The following is a 16424-nucleotide window of genomic DNA, read 5'->3' on the forward strand; positions in this document are numbered from 1 at the left end:
TTGGCAACCTAAAAAGCTGCCTAGGTTGCCCGGCTGGCAACAGGGAAAAAAAGTTAAGCGAGAACCCTGTAATCAGTATAAATATAAATAAACAAACAATAGTGCAAAGACAAAAACAATGCTCCCAAGTCTATGTAGTTCAGAATGTATTTAAAGTTATTAAAAACACCTGTGGTAATTTAAGAGAATATTTGTTGACATACTGAATCTCCTCAATCTTTTAAGAAAATAGAGGCAATGATTTGAGGCGATGATAAGCTTTCTTTATGGTTGCAGCAATGTGGTGGGTCCAGGACAGATCTTCAGAGTTATACATGCCCAGGAATTTGAAGCTTTTGACTGTCTCCCACACTCGATGAATACAGGTTTGTGGATCCTCGACCTTCCCCTTCCAAAGTCAACAATTGATATTACTGATGTTGAGAGTAAGGTTGTAGCTCTGGCATTGGTTCACCAGTCAATTGATTTACCTCATATGCTCTGACTTATCATCATCTGTAATTTGTCCAACATTGGTAGTGTCATTGGTGAATTTGAAGATGGAGTTAGAACTGCGCACTGCTACAGTCATGAATGAGCAGTGAGTGAGCAGAGGGCTTAGGACGCAGCCTTGAAGTACTCCTGTGTTAATTGTGATCAAGGAGGAAGTGATGCTGCCAATTCGTAGACTGTAGCCTGTTGATGAGGAAGTTGAGAATTCAGTTGCAGAGGGATGCACAAAGAGCCAGTTCCGTGAACTTGGTAACCATTTTTAAAAAATCAAAACATTATTCAATTATTAAAAATAATCATTATCATATTTTATTAGCCAAGTATGTTTTGCAACATTCGAGAAATTTCATTTTCCATAGTCATACCAATAAAAGGCAACAGAACACACAAAATATATTTTAACATAAACATCCACCACAGTGACACCTCCACATTCCTCACTGTGATGGAAGGCGAAAAAAGTTCAATCTCTCCCTTCTTTGTTCTCCAGCGGTCGGGGGACTCTCACCTTCCGTTGACGGGACGATCTTACTACCGTAGCCGGCGGCGGGCCTCCTTGTTGGGGCGATCAAGCTCCTGCATCGGGGGGAATCTCAGCTCCCCCGGGCGATCTGACCCCGAGTCGGGGCTATTCGAACGTTGTGCGGCTTTGGAGCTTCCTGGCGTCAGTCTCAACCCAAGACTGCGAGCTCCTTGATGTTAAAGTCCGCAGGCCGCGGTTGGAGTATCGATCCCACGCAAGGAATCGGCTCCGATGATAAGTCAACCGCGGTGGGGCTCAAAGTCAGTCCCATGCAAAGCCTCCAGTTCCATGATGTCAGGCCGCAGTCCGACCAGAGATACGATCCAGAAAACAATTGCATCTCCGGCAAGGTAAGAGTTTGAAAAAGTTTCCCCTGACCCCACCCCCTACATAAAACAAACCAGCGAACATTAACACAAACTTTTAAAACACACTAAAAATAACAAAAAAAAAGATGAAAATCGTGCGGCACCCCCTGGTGGATGGTAAATAAATAATATTTACAACATAATAAAACAAAACAGAACCCACCACCATAATACAAGACAAACAAATATACTAAATAAACTACTACACAGCTATGTTACAATCCTTGTCAAGGATGCATTTAGCCCCCCGCTGTGCCCAGCGTTCCCGGAAATCCCGCAGGGTGCCAGTATTGGTAACCAGTTTGCAGGGGATGATTGTGTTGAACTATGTAATCTATGAACAACAACCTGACATATGCGTTTTTTATTGTCCAAGTGATCCAGTGCAGAATGGAGAGCCAGGGAGATTTCATCCTCTGTTAACCGGCTGTGGCGGTAGGTAAATTGTAATATGGCCTGGTTCTTGTTGAGGTAGGAGTTGAGATGCGTCATGAAAACATCTCAAAGCATGTCATCACCATGGATATTAGTGCAACTGGTAGGTAGTCATTGAGGCATGTCACCTTATTCATCTTGGGCTTCAGGATTATTGATGCCCTCTTAAAGCAGGTGGGAACCTCAGTCCTTAATTATTGTCATGGCTATCGCTCGAGGTCGAGGATGATGGTCTACGTTCCATTGTTTTATGGACTCTCAGGTGACTTCTGAGCCCAATCCTGGCTTTGAAAGATCTTTGGTATTCAGGCCAGGTAATTCCAGATGGCAGATCGGGCTTTGGTTGTTGCTGCCTCTCTTTCCGTTTTCTTCTCTTTTCGTCTAATTCTGTGCATATTGGCTTTGAAGGTCGCTGTTCCTTCTTGGATGATTGTTCACCATAGTTTCCTGTCCTTGGCATTGATTTCACATTTCTTCATGCTGGCTTTTAAGGCATCTTTGAATCTTTTCTTTTGTCCGCCTCTTTTACGTTTGCCTTCTTTAAGCTGGGAGTAGGTTTGCTATGGTAGATGCTCGTCTTCCATCTGAACAACATGACTGATCCATTTTAGTTGGTTCTTGATGACAAAGGCTTCAATGCTAGATGTTTTTGCTTCATTCAGCACGCTGACATTGGTTCTTCTGTCTTCTCAGCTGATATTTAAGCTGCTTCGAAGACATCGTTGATGGAACTTTTCAAGTGTTTTCGGATGGCATCGGTATGTTGTTCAGGTTTCTGATGCATGCAGGAGCATTAGAATCACCACTGCCTTGTACACTAACATTTTGGTGTCTGTTCGGATGTCCTGATTTTGAAAGACTTTTGTTCGAAGACGTCCAAAAGCTGTTCCAGCACATTTAAGACAATGTTGGATCTCATCATCAAGGTCGACATTGGAGGAGAGATGACTTCCAAGGTATGGAAAGTGATCCACATTTTCCAGGGTTATTTCACCAAGTTGAATTGATGGTTCTTTCCAATTTGTCTCAGTTGGTAATGATTGGTAGATAATCTGAGTCTTCTTGGAGTTGATGGTAAGTCCAAGTTTCTTGTATGCACTGTTGAAGGCAGTCAGGATCTGTTGCAGATAATTTTCTGAGTGAACTGCAACACAGTTGTCGTCTGCGTACGGGAACTCGATGAGGAAGCTCATGGATGTCTTAGTTTTGGACTTGAGAGGGGCAAGATTGAAAAGTCTGCCATCTGTTCTGTAGACGATTTCAATTCCTGGGGGTAGGTCATCCTTGATGATTTGGATGGTTGTCACAATGAAGATGGTGAACAGTGTTGGGGCCGTCACGCATCCCTGTTTCACTCCTGATCTGACTTGAAACGGCTCACAGTTGCTGTTGCTGGCTATGACTGTGGCAAGCATGTCATCGTGGAGGAGTCTCAGGATTTGAATGTACTTGTCAGGACATCTATAGGTAGGTAGGACATCCCATAAGAGTTCCCTTGATACTGAATCGAAGGCCTTAGTGAGGTCGATGAATGCCATGTACAAAGGTTGAAGTTGTTCACACCATTTTTCTTGTAGTTGACGCATTGTGCAGAACATGTCGGCTGTTCCACGTGATGGTCTAAAACCCGCTTGTGCCTCCGGAAGGATCTTCTCAGCTAAAGGCTTGAGTTGGTTGTTCATGATGCGGGCGAGGACCTTGCCTGCTGTTGCTAATAGGGAAATTCTACAATAGTTTCCGCAGTCAGATCGATCGCCTTTCCTTTTGTAGATGGTAACGATTGCTGAGTCTTTATAGTCTCCTGGTACGTCTTAATTTATCCAGATCTTGATGAGAAGTTGATGCAGTTGGTAATGGAGCAGGTTACCTCCAATTTTGTAGACCTCGGCTGGTATTCCGTTGAGTCCAGCTGCCTTGTTGTTTTTCAAGGTTTTGATGGCTTCCTTGACTTCTTCAAGTGATGGTATTATGCTTAGGGAGTCGTCAATGGACTGCTTTGGAATGCTGTTGATCATATTCCTGTCAAAAGATCTTCAAAGTGCTCCCTCCATCTAGAATTGATGTCAGCATTGCTCTTCAGGATGGATGACCCACCTTTGCTTTTGAGAGGTTGAAGATGTCTGCAAAAACTCCAGCCAGTTGGCCTGCACAGGTTTTAAGAATACAACCAGGTAAACCATTGGGTCCAAATGCTTTCCGAGAGATCACGCTTCTGAAGGATCTTCTGACATCGGCCTCTGTGACTGAGATTGTAATATCATCAGGGGCTATGGGGGCCCGGGAAGGCACATCAACATTCTCCCTAATTGAAGTAATTCTGCAATTTTACTTCTATCTCTGGCTTGGAACTATTAGATTAGTAAGCTGTATGTCTCCAATGATAAGATGGACTACTCAAGTAATATTATCACGATCATCTACCTTGAGAAAGAATATTCTAAGCCATGCAGAGTATTTCCATCGTCTCCTTGACTGCTTGATTGCACATGCCTTGGTGCTTATGAAGATGCTCTATGCATGAGCAGTTATCTGTTTCAATTTCCCATTAAGTAATGACTCCACTGCACTCAAATATCCTGTGAGTTTAATTCTTCTCAAACCGATGGAAGGACTTCCCCTATGGATGACAGCAGGATGACTCCTGTGTAATTACTGCAATTGAACTTCTCCTCTTTCTTGTAGTTTGATTCTGACACTCTGAGGTTTTTGTCTTCTCAGACAAAGCAATGAAGGACATGAATTCAAACCAGAATTCTTCTCTGCTCCATTTTAGTACTACAGCTTGTATATTTTCTGTTCTAGAAACAACATACTTTTTAGTGATCAGGTGGCCTTGTCTATCCTTTGCTGGGCTGGGGTGGCACCAAGGACATTACTGATGGTTTGCTGTGGGATGAAGTCATAAGTTCATTAGTTGTAGGAACAGAATTAGGCCATTCGGCCCATCAAGTCTACTGTGCCATTCAATCATGGCTGATCTCTCTTTCCCTCTCAACTCATTCTCCTGCCTTCTCATTATAACCCTTGATATTGTTACTAATCAAGAACCTATCAATCTCCACCTTACAAATATCCATTGGCCTCCACAGCCTTCTGTGTCATTGAATTCCTCTGACTAAAGAAATTCCTCCTTATCTAATTTCTAAACGTACGTTCCTTTATTCTGAGGCTGTGGCCTGTTGTCCTAGACTCACCTACTAATGTCAAGCATATTTACATCTAAGATAGAGGCTCGGTTTTCTTTCCACCCATCATCTGCCCTCAAGAATTTTCAGTCTTTGGATACCTACAGATCTGTTTTTGTTTAAACCCCTGAGTTGTGATGTTGCTTCCAGATAGCAATACTCATCATGCTGAGATTTATACAGTGGAATTATATCATGGTTTCATATCTTTCATAAGATTTTGAGAAATCAGATCACATAATGCTGTCTATTTCAGTGCTCTGCCATTCAGTTAATTACCACAGAATGAAGCACAATAACAATTACAGGTCATTTTTCATCACTCTGCAAATTCAATCCAACACGTGCTGGCATTTCAAGCTATACAGCATTAAAATCAGCCTTTCAGCCCGAATTATCCATGTCTTATCTGTTGTGGTTTCCACACTTCTTCATTGCTGAGAGAATTAAACCATATTGTCCCAGGTACATTTATTGTTGGAGAATCCTGGGACAACCTTCATGATGCAGCCCTGGATAGAGAAACCACTGGCCCCATAATTACCTTTCATCCTACAGTCCCATTGTACTGACCATCTTTCTGACTCTTTGATCTGTCTCCTAACTAACCCTGGTTTTAGCCTCTTCCACCCTCTCAGCATCCTTTGGTGCTCTCGATGAACCTGGCACTGACACCCACTGATAATCCCCCAAGATCAACCCAATGTTAAACACTGACCCACCCGGATGACAGTAACCCCCCTCATCTCCCCCCCCCCCCCCCCCCCCCCCCAGAACCTCTGCTCCTGGCACTTACCTGGTCACCAATTACCCTTCCCATCCCAACCACTCACTTGGTCCAACCCCAAACCAGGTAGCGGCTGAGGCTGCGAACCCTCTGTCCCACTCAGCCGTTCCCTCATGCCATCCTCGGCACCTTGTCGATCCTAAAAGATGCAACCCTCCCCCCCCCCCCCCCCCCCCCCCTAATTTGTCAACATATAAGTTGAGAGAAATTGGACTGATGAGGCCGTGAGGTTGCACTTGGGTGTGGGTCTTACAGTGTTCGCAAGCTCCAATCCTCCCATCCTGGGGTCGTCGGGCACACCCGGGGTCCCGGGCCCTACATCAACTCAAGGCAGATGGTCGTAGCCGCATCCCGTGCAGGACAGCCAAGTTCACGCGTTGCCGAGCCAGAGCTTCTTTATATGCCTTGTTATTGAATTGGATTATAATAAGAAATAATGGCAATCTCAGAGGAATAGAGGGTAATTTTCTTTCAGCCAAAGTCCTGCCGAGCTGCAGGCGCGCGTCCATAACGATGGCCCGCGCCGACAGTTGGCCGCGAGCGGGCACGGTTGATCCCTCGTGCCCACTGGTGAACGGCGCGAAGAGCGCCGTGGCCCCTCGCGCCCAGGACTGTGGGCCCGCGAGCCCAGAACTGTGGACACGCGCGCCGACAGTTGGCGCCACGCGCAACGATTGATCCAGCGTCCCGCAATTGGCACCTCGAGGGCACGTTGATCCCGCGTGCCCACTGCTGGCCCCACGCGAAGAAAGCTGTGGCCTCTCGCGCCCAGGACTGTGGCCCCACTGTTGGCACCTCGGGCGGGCACGGTTGATTCTGCGAGCCCAAAGTTGGCACCTCGAGGGCACGGCTGATACCGCGCGCAGAGAGCTGGCGATCCGCCAAGCCTCCGGTGCGCCCCGTTTGACGTCATCACGCCGCATGTGCTGCTTGGTCTATTTGAAGGCGGTTGTCAGGGCTTGGGGATGTGAGAGGAGCGACGCCGATCCTGACCCACCGACCCGTGGAAGCGGCCCTGCGAGCGGTCGGCGTGAGGCAGTGAGGAAAAGCTTCGACCCAAGAGCCGCCGGAAAGGTGGAGTATGCCGCGCTGTGCGAGTCAATGCCCGGGCAGCATCCTGTCAGACTTTACCTTGTCAGAACGCAGATAAACCCGGCGTCTTGTCTGCTGCCTACTGTGGGGTTATTTTTTGAAAATATATTGTAACATCAGACGGTCTGCTGTTATTTCGGTTCTGCATTCCGTGCATTGATGTCAGTTGGTTGATATAGAGATTCAAAACCCATGCCACGCTTCTCTCAAAAAGGAATACAGGTGCCTTTGATACCGGGGGTTCGCGCATTTTAAACACTACATTTGTCGCCAGCATTGTACAACGGTTCTGTTAATTAATTCTCGAAGTTAATCAAAGCTCGTTAGTTCTTGAACTCGGAAAAAACTCAACAAACCCTAAATAGAGCAGTATTCACATTTTGTAATTCTGCAAATGCGTTCAGGCGACCGGCAAGCGCTGAATGGCCTCAAGCCAAGTAGTCTGGGTCAAGTTTAGCTTGTGCCAAACATTTCATACTCCTGTCTGGGAATAGGTCGAGGAGGATTTTTTATACATTGTATATGAAACCACTGCCGAAATGTTTCTAAAGAGCTAAGGGTGCATTTTTGTTCCGTTAAGGATATTATTCTAGCATGTAATAACTATTGCAAAACAGGAAACTAGTATGAATGAACAATTGTTGATTTTAAATACAATCTATTAATTAATGTGAATGATTGAAATGTATTTAAACGTGCTTAAACCAGATGCATTTCAAAGATTTCAAGGTTTACAAACAAAAAGATCAAATAAAGGCTATAGACATTTTTGAAAGGCAGATTTTGAAGAAGCCCATCAGCAGAAGCTTGTTGCATGAACGATGAAGCAAATGATTAGATTCGAAGATCACTGCACATCTCCATAAAAATACAGAAAAAAAAGCTCAATTTCCATTTCATTCTCTAGGCCTCTTGGAACTTGCCTTTTCAGACAAATTATTTCTCCATCTGCTCCCCATTACCTTCAGATACAGCTGGCTGCCAGCCACCAGCTGCGACTTAACACAGTTTTGTCTGTAAATGTGTTGTTCCAAGTTATTTACCATTATGATAATTTTGTACAAATTTTTCAATGTCTGCTTTTTTTGGGGTTTTTCAAATATGATTTCTAAATCGTTCTGCAATGTGCTTGACTAGATAGTAATTTATTTATGTTTTTATGTCAATGAGATTCAAGTGTAATGAGTTCATCTTTAACTGGCTGTAACAGTTACCAGCGTTTGGAAATTAGATATCCAAGGGGGTTCTGTGCTTCTGACCTTGTGGCCAAATGCTTATAACAAAAGGTTATTCAAGGTGTCAGTCTTAAAATGTAGCCAATATTGAATACTCTACAGTATATCCACAATTCCACTTGGAAATGACATTCAATTAGCTAGGGCCAAATTAAGTGGCTCTTCTTAATTAGTGTTCAAATCATCATTCCCGTTGTACTGCATAATTATGTCTAGATTATTTTTTTCTTCATAAGTCTTATTTTAGCATTTTCATTATTTAAGTGTGTTTGGATTGTTTTATATGGCACATAGAAATCAAATACTCCAGAATTAAACAGAATTGTTTCTATGTGCCAGGTTTCTTGGATGGAAAACTTATTCTGTCTGTACAAAATTCTTCCTCTGTTTTCCCCATGTCTTGCAAATATTGGATAATTAGCTCTCTCTAGATATAATTGTTCAGCTTAAAGTATTCTGATCCATAATTTGCCCATTTTTAATTAAAAAATGTATGAATACAATGGCATGCAGTTCAAGAAAAGAGCTTTCTTATTTGTTTGATGCTGTTCTGTTGCCTCCTACTCCGTCAGAAATGGACTAATGAACATGAGCAAAAACTGTGAGGCACAGCTTTCTTTTGCGTTCAACTTGACCAAGAATAATAAACCAAAGCAACACCCAGGTCAAAGAGAAATTCACTTTTAATCACTACTATAGTTAATGGATTTTAAAGTACTGGTTCAGCAATAACAAAAGTAAATGATCCTCATAATGATCATTTTGTTTTAGGAAGGCAAGAATAGAATTGCTTTGCCCTTGCATTGGAGTATAAAGGAAAGAAGTAATGACATGTAAAAACAAAAAATGCAAGGTACCAGGCATTGCCACGTCAAGAGTCACGAGGGAGTCAAGAGTGTCAGGAGTGTTTTATTGCCATATGTCCCGAAACGGAACACTGAAATTCTTCCTTTCAGCAGCACAACAAATTTATAAACATAGTAATCTGTAAACACCATAATAAACAACAAACAATAATAGTGCAAAGACAAAAACAATGCCCCCAAATCTATGTAGTTTGGAACTTATTTGAAGGTTCAGGCTCCGATAGCTTCTTTCCGATGGTAGAAGTGAAATGAGAGTGTGACTAGGGTGGTGTGGGTCTCCAATGGTACTGGCTGCCTTTTTGAGGCAGCAACTCCTCTAGATCCCTTTGGTGGTGGGGAGGTTAGTACCCATTATGGACTGGGCAGTGTGTACTACTTTTGGAATTTTCTTTATTCCGGGGTGTTCGGTTTGCCGAACCAGGCCATGATGCAACCATTCAATATGCTCTCTTCTGTACACCTGTAAAAGATCAAGAGAGTATTTGTTGATGTACTAAAACTCCTCAATCTTCTTAGGAAGTAGAGGTGTTTATGGGTTTTCATTGTGATTGCAATAATGTGTGGGGCCCATGACAGATCTTCAGAGATATGCACATTCACAAATGTTATGTTTTTGACTCTCTCCTCCACCGTCCCATTGATGAAGGCAGATTTGTTGATCTTTGACCTTCCTCTTCCAAATTCAATTGTCAGTTCCTTGGTTGTATTGACATTGATCAAGGTTGTTGTTCTGGCATCGCTTGGACAGTTGATCGATCTTTCTCCTATACTATGACATCGTCATCTGTAATTTGTCCAACAACAGTGTCGTAGTCGGCAAATTTGAAGATGGAGTTGGAACTGTGTCCAGCTATAAAGTCAGAAATGTAGAATGAGTAGAGCAGTCGGCTGAGCATGCAGCCTTGAGGTGGTCCATGTAGCCATTTTAAACAATACTTGAGATGGTAATAAACCATATTACCAGTTAAACTGTGACTTTGTTGAGCCACTTTGTCACTAAAGCTAGAACCTACAGTTTTTCACGATAATGAAAATAACATCTTCAAAGGGCTTGAAAATACATCAAGGAAAGAAAGGGTGCTTGAGAGAAGGAAAACGGGGACCTCACATTGATAAGTACTTCCTGAGAAGTCAAGCAAGTCAAATGAAGTCCAGCGACTGGAGTCTCATCAATGTTCGCAGGGCATCAGCCCCCCTGATGAAGGAAACACAAGCACAGTTACGCAGGCAGAGGAAGATATGGAGCCCATCCAGCCAAGAAAACCAGCAATGGAGAAAAAGATCAGCGGAAGAAAACCTTGCGTCAAATGGCCTGGAGCCTCGGAGAAGAAAGAATGGGAGACCATAAATGTAGACCTGACCCGTATCTTGCAGGGTGTAAGGGGTACAGTTGAAAGAAAGCTTGATAAGATGGGGGACATCATCTATAGCTATGGAGCAGAACTATATGGAATAAGGGAGAAAAAGGAAAATGTACCAGCTTTGGAAAGCCAGTCCAGACGGCAAAAGGAGATGGAATGCCTAATCCGGGAGAGAAGGCAGTTCTAGAAGCAGTGGAGGAAGGCATCTGATCCATGCTGCCTAGAAAGCTGAAAATCTGGTGCCTGCAGTTTGGGTTACTACCTCGCCTTATGTGGCCACTAACCATGTATGACATCACCCTCACAAGAGTCAAGAAGAACAATCAGCTCTTTCGTGAGAAAGTGGTTAGGTGTTCATCATGGGTGGCAGAGCGGAGTAGCCAGTGGCTCTGGCTGAAGAGGAAAGACCCCATTTGGTCTCCCAAATAACCGACTAGACAGATGCCGAGGGGGGTGGTTCTGGGACGCCAGAATGCACCGCTGAGCCTACTGGAGACGTCGTGGGTTCAATCAGTGAAACGTCGATTAAAGTAGGTGCCCACTTGATAACCCCAATGACGTGTCTGCCTAGCCTTTCTCAACGTCGGAGGAGCATAGGTGAGTGCAGAAGGCTCCCATCACCATCAGGAGTAAATTGATATTTGGCACTTTGGACTTTTAACATCTAGTCCTGTGTATTTGTAAACATTCCCTCGTATTTTCAAATCATAAGTATGCATGTGCCTGATATCAAAAATGGATTATATTTCATCCATTTACAGAACTTGAGAAACCAAAACTGCACAGTACATTATTTAAGAAAGGTTAAACTAGCACTGGAGGCTGTCCAAAATACAAATTCTGGACAAAAGTGGTCAGATTCCTGTGATGAGAGATTTTTGCCCGATTATGACCTGATTTATTTTCTGTTAAGTTTAGAAGAATAGGGGGTGATAAAGAAACATAAGATCTTGAGGGGCATGACAAAATAGTCACCTCCTCCAACCTCATTTACTGTAATTGCTATTCCAGGTGTGGACTCTCATATATTGGTGAGACCAAGCATAGGCTCGGCGATCGTTTTGCTGAAGACTTCTGCTTGGTCCACCTAGGCCTACGTGATCGCCTGGTTGCTAAACTTTTAAACTAGGAGTTGTTAAACTCCCCTTTCCATTCCCACACTGACCTTTCTGTCCTAGGCCTTCTCCACTGTCGGAGGCCTAGGGCAAATTGGAGAAACAGCACCTCATATTTCACTTGGGCAGCTTACAACCCAGCGGTATGAATATTGATTTCTCTAACTTTAAGTAACCCTTGCTTTCCCTCTCTCTCAGTCCCTTCCCCCATCCTAGTTTTCTGACTAATTTCACTGTCCTCCTGATTACATTTTACTGATTGTATGCCTTTCTGTCACCTTCCCCCTCAGATAACAATTAACCATTCTATATTTTCCTTGTCATCGTCCCCTTTGATCTGTGTTTTCACACCTTACCCTTCAATTTCTGTATGTCTCCCTCTCCCCTGACTCTCAGTCTGAAGAAGGGTCTCAACCTGAAATATCACCTATTACTTCTCTCCAGCGACGCTGCCCATCCCACTGAGTTACTCAGAATTTTGTGTCTATCTTCTGACAAAATAAATGTTGAAATGTTTCCATCAGTGTGAAAATATTGAATGAGGGGACATAGTTGCAGGAACTGAGGTGTGTAGGAACTACTTCCTGCAGAGGTGGGGAATCTTTGGAATTTTCGATTGGAGGCTAGATCATTGGGGTTGCTCAAAGAGGAGATGCAATGCCTCACACTTGTGAGATGAAATTCTATCTGCCATTTCTCTGCCCATGTTTCCGATTGATTTTTTTTTTTTTTTTAAGAAGTAAGCAAGTGATTGGTGAGGGCAAGGCTGTAGACTTTGTCTATATGGACTTCTGCAAAGCCATTGATAAGATTGTGACTATTGTGGCTCAGAAATCGGTCCTAGATCCATTGCTGTTTGTGATTTATAGCAACAATTTTGACAAGAATGTGCAAGGCACAATTAATAAGTTTGGCGATTACGCTAAAGTAGGTGTTATCATAGACATAGAAGCTGGTTATCAAAAATTACAGCGGTACCTTGTGAGCTGAAGCATGGTTAATGGAGTTTAATGCAGATAAGTGTGAGGTGTTGCATTTTGGGATGTCAAATTAGGGCAGGACCTTCACAGTGAATGTTAGGGCCCTGAAGAGTGTTGGAGACCAGAGGGAGTACAGATACACAATTTCCTGAAAGTGCTTTAGGTTTAAACCTCAATTTAAATCGAGGTTCTGTCAAAACCTTTATTTTGCATGCTATCCAAATAAATCGGATGTTACCATAAATGCATACAATCAGTTCAAACTCGTACAATAGATAGACCAAAGGGAAAGATAGGGAGTGTGGAATATCGTTCTCAGCATTGAAGCACATCATAAACAAAGACTAATATCTTTAATGGTGTGGAGGGCAATAGAACAGTACCCAAGCTTATGGAAGGAATTGTGTTCAGAAGCCTGATAACAGAGAGGAGGAAGTTGTTTGTGCGTCTGGTGATGCGGCTTTCAAGCTTCTGTAGACTTCTTTCGAACAGCAGCAGGGAGAAGAAGGAATGACTGGGGTGAGACATGAGTGTGAGTGGGGGGCGCCATCGAGTATGGCTGTCCAGCCTGCAGATGTCCGTCCTTTCGCCCCTTTTTTGTTTTTTTTAGTGCGTTAAAAAGTTGTGTTTTAGAGGTCTAATCTTTTTATGTCGGGGGGGGGAGAAGGGGGAAACTTTTTTTCTCAGTCCCTACCTGGTCTGAGATGCAGCTTTCCACCAAGTCGCATCTTCGCCCCTTCCTCGCGGCCTACCAATGGGACTGGAGCGACGTTTCCTGCCCAGACCGGCCAGAACTTCAGCTTCGGCGGCGGCGCAGCGCTGTAGTACCAGCGTGGAGTGGGCGATGCCTTACCGATGGACGCCGTGTGGTAAGCGCCGGAGTGCTGTGGCCCGCCAACTCCAACATCGCGGACCAACATGGGGAGCGTCCAGCCACGGGCGGCACTGAGTTTCACTGAGTAAACATCTCTCGCCGAGATCGCCAGTGTTCGAGCTCCAACCAGCGCGGCCTGCGGACTTCGGGAGCTGCGGTCTCTGGCAGCAAGAGGTCGTTCCAGACACACCAAGCCGCTGAAGAGTGTTCTCTCAATGCCGGAGCTCCATCGTCTTGCTAGAGGGCCTGATACATCGGGCCGCCGTTGCGGCGACTGCGGAGGCCTCAAATAGGCCCTGAACAAGAGGATAAGGACTGGACTTTGCTGCCTTCCCTCACCATTGTGGGGGGGATATTTTTATGTTTGGTGTTAAATTCTTCTTTGGTGTTGTGTTTTATTTTTATTGGTGTGCTGCAAATGAGAAATTGAGAAATGGCTGCCGGAAGTGAGCGTGTACGCTGGAGCGACTAGCTGCTGCTGCTCTCTCTCCGAATTCTGTAATTTGTTGTAAACTTGTAATTTGTCTATAAACTTGTTTTAACTGCAAGGTGTTCTTGAGTGTCCTGAAAGGCGCCCATACATAAAATGCATTATTGTGTTGGCTGCTTTTCTGAGACAATGTGAAATATAAACTTTGAGTTAATGGTGGGAAGAGTAGTTGTGGCTAACATCCACAATTGTGCAATTTCTTGCAGCCTTGGGCAAAGCTATTCCCGAACTAAGCTGTGATGCAACCCAACAGTATGCTTTCTATGGTGCATCTATAGAGGTTTGTAGGAGTCACTGGAAATCTGCTGAAGTTGAGGCGTGGCGTGCCACCTTTGTCTGCCACATCAATGTGTTTGGTCCATGACAGATTGCTGGTAATATTAACACCAAAGAACTTGAAGTTCTCAACCATTTCCACATCACATCATTGATGTTGATTGGGGCATGTACTCCACAATGCTTCCTGAAGTTTAGAACTAGCTCCTTCATCTTGCTGATGTTGAGGAAGAGGTTATTGTCCTGACAGCATGTCACTAAGTTCTCTATATCCTTCCTGTACTCCGTCTGATCATTGTTTGATTCGCCCCACCATGGTGGTGTCATTTACAAAATTATAGATGAAATTGGAGCTGAAGTTGGCCATACAGTCGTAACTGTAAAGGGAGTGTAGTAGAGGACTGGGAAGACAACCTCGCCAGGCACCGGCAAGTTATTGCCGAAGAAATATCCTCAACGATTGAGATCTGTGTGAGAAAGTTGAGGATCCAGCCAGTGGCAGTGGGGAGTTGATTTCTCAGTCCAGAGTTTGTAGATGAGTCAATGGGATTATAGTTTCAAAGGCAGAGCTATAATCAATTAATTTAGGAGTCCTTGTTATATAGGTTTTCCAGAGATGCGTTTAAGGCCAACATCAGCTGTGGACTGGTTGCAATGGTAGGCAAACTGCAGTGTATCATGGCTGGGAGGCCAGAGTTAAAGAGCGGTATCACCAGTCTCTCAAAGCACTTCATGATGGTGGATGTCCGAACCATTGGACAGTCATTATAAGGGCTACCACACTTTTCTTCGGTATTGGAATGATATTGGGCTTTTTGAAGCAGGTGGGCAACTCTGAATAAAATACAGGTGCACAACCTTTTATCCGGTGTTCCGGAAACCGAAAAACTCCGAAAACCGGCCATTTTTTCCAGGATGTTGTCTGCACACCAAAGCTCGCGTTTGGCGCCAAACTTGACCCGAAACGACCCACGGTCAACCCAGGTCTGTACTACTGTAGCGGCTGCCTCCACCCCGGAGACCGGGGAGACACTTAAACATCTGTAAATCATTGCTTAAATGTTAGTCGGTTAGTTTGGAGGACTTTTATGTGAAGGGGGGGGGTTTGAAGGGGTAAACTTTAATTCTTTAATTCTTAGTCCCCTACCTGGTCGGAGAGGCGGAGAGCGGTCAATGCCTTACCGGGTCGCCGTGCAGTAAGCTCCGCAGCGCTGTGGCCGCCAACTCCCAGCTGGGGCTGCGGGCGGCGCCGGTTGTAGCTCCGACCCCGGCAACTCTACCCCTGGCTGCGAGGCTCCACAAATGTTGGGAGTCGGCGGCGTCGCAGCGCTGGGATACCAGCGGGAAGCGGGCAATGCCTTACCGGGTCGCTGTGCGGTAAGCTCCAGGGCGCTGAGGCCGCCTTCTCCCAACGTTCGCGGAGCTGGGGGCTGCGGGCGGCGCTGGATTTGGAGCGCCGCGCAGCCAGGGGTCGAGTTGCCGGGGTCGGAGCTACAACCGGCGCCGCCCACCGGACGGAGCCCCCAGCTCCGCGATGTTGGGAGTCGCCGACCAGGTAGGGGACTAAGAATTAAATTTTACCCCTTCACCCACCCACCCCACCACCACCACCACATAAAGTCCCTCCAAACTAACTGACTAACATTTATGCAATGATTTACAATGATTCCCCGGTCTCCGGGGAGGAGGCAGTCGCTCCAGACTTTTCAAGCCGCCCGCGCTACCTACCTAATCTACGCTAAAAATCTTCCATTCGGAAATCCGAAAATGTCCGAAATCCGACATGTGTCTGGTCCCAAGGCTTTCGGATAAAAGGTTGTGCACCTGTAGTGAGAAGTTGAAGATATCTATGAATACCTCTGCCAGCTGAAATTTACGATTCGTCCTTAAATACAGGAGAGGTACCGGAAGACTGGAGGGTGGCAAATGTTGTGCCTCTATTCAAGAAGGGCTACAGGGAAAATGCTGGGAACAATAGGCCAGTGAGCTTAACATCTTTAGTTGGAAAGTTACTAGAGAGTATTCTGAGGGATAAGTTATACAGGCATTTGGATGGGCAAGGGATAGTCAGGTTGGTTTAGGGATAGTCAGCATAGTTGTGTACATGAGAGGTCTTGTCTCACAAATTTGTTTGTTTTATGAAGACGTGACCAAAAAGGTCGATGAGGGCAGAGTTGTACACATGGATTTCAGGACGGCATTTGACAAGACTCCGCATGGTAGGCTGCTCTGGAAGGTTGGATCGCATGGGATCCAAGGACAGATTGCTGAATGGACAGCAAATTATCTTCATGGAAGGAAGCAGAGGGTGATGGTGGAAGGTTGCTTCTCGGACTGCAAGCCTG

General features: G+C 44.9%; 1 protein-coding gene across 1 annotated transcript in view; it reads left to right on the top strand.

The window, feature by feature from the left end:
• Positions 1-6711: 6711 nt before the first annotated feature.
• LOC129711184 (A disintegrin and metalloproteinase with thrombospondin motifs 6-like) overlaps positions 6712-16424 on the top strand; it is a 187662-nt gene continuing 177949 nt past the window's right edge. Inside the window, exon 1 of the mRNA XM_055658645.1 lies at positions 6712-6864. The gene's annotated coding sequence lies outside the window, so the exon portion shown is untranslated. The remainder of the gene's footprint in view (positions 6865-16424) is intronic.

This window comes from Leucoraja erinacea, chromosome 29, assembly GCF_028641065.1.
Source record: "Leucoraja erinacea ecotype New England chromosome 29, Leri_hhj_1, whole genome shotgun sequence".
Taxonomy (NCBI): domain Eukaryota; kingdom Metazoa; phylum Chordata; class Chondrichthyes; order Rajiformes; family Rajidae; genus Leucoraja; species Leucoraja erinaceus.